The sequence below is a fragment of the Oryzias melastigma genome, linkage group LG5 (assembly GCF_002922805.2).
Source record: "Oryzias melastigma strain HK-1 linkage group LG5, ASM292280v2, whole genome shotgun sequence".
NCBI classification, from domain to species: Eukaryota; Metazoa; Chordata; class Actinopteri; order Beloniformes; family Adrianichthyidae; genus Oryzias; species Oryzias melastigma.
Window position 1 is genome coordinate 2,274,632 of NC_050516.1, and position 840 is coordinate 2,275,471.

An 840-nucleotide genomic window follows, 5' to 3' on the forward strand; every position below is an offset into this window, starting at 1 on the left:
CTTGGCTTTGACATATGTGACTTAGATCATGTCTACTAATGGTTAAAGAAAGAAAGTGATCGGGTTGTGACAGTTGTCTTTGAAATTTTCTCTTTTCCCACAGACATGACAAAGACACAGATTTTCACAAAGATCTGATTGCATTTGATTTATATCAAGAGCTGCACTTTTATTTCAAATCAACTACTATATTTTTCAAAAGCAGATTTGGACAAAAACTACCTTTTTTAGTATAATATATCTTTTTTTGTGTGTCCTGGACTCTAAGAACCATATTGTTTTTGAGAATCTTCCTTCTTACTATGCCTTTGAGTGAAAATTTCATTTGAAGCACATAGTATTTTGTAAAACATTTTTTTTATATAGTGAAAAAAATGATGACATCACAGTAGACAAAAGTGTCACGAATGAGGTTAAAATCTCTAAAGTAAAAAAATAATTAAAAATCTCCTAAAGATACCAACACAGACATGTTAGGTATGTCCAAAAGAAGGTTTGAAATGATTAAGGTATGGCTACAGGACCTATGGTTTGGTCTGAAATTTGGCACTTTTCACATTTTCTCATAATATGGCAAACGAAAACGAGAAGAGGCAACCACCATGATCTTTCCAAATAAATCACCTTTAGAGCCAGCTACAAATGTATACTCCACCAAGAGATTTTGGTCTATCCCCTCCTTACTCTTTGAGCATCATTGGGAAGCAACTTGGGAAAAACATCTTTTGATTTAGAGGTTGTAAATTTTTAATGTGGCAAGCTCACAAAAGTAACATTTTCCTGTTGCTTCCATATTTTTTACCAAAATACAGTGTATTGCAGGCATGTCAAACTCAGTTT

General features: G+C 33.0%; 1 protein-coding gene across 5 annotated transcripts in view; it reads right to left on the reverse strand.

Moving 5' to 3' along the window:
• Nucleotides 1–840, reverse strand: part of epha8 (eph receptor A8) — a 148,702-nt gene that overhangs the window by 11,949 nt on the left and 135,913 nt on the right. The window lies entirely within an intron of this gene.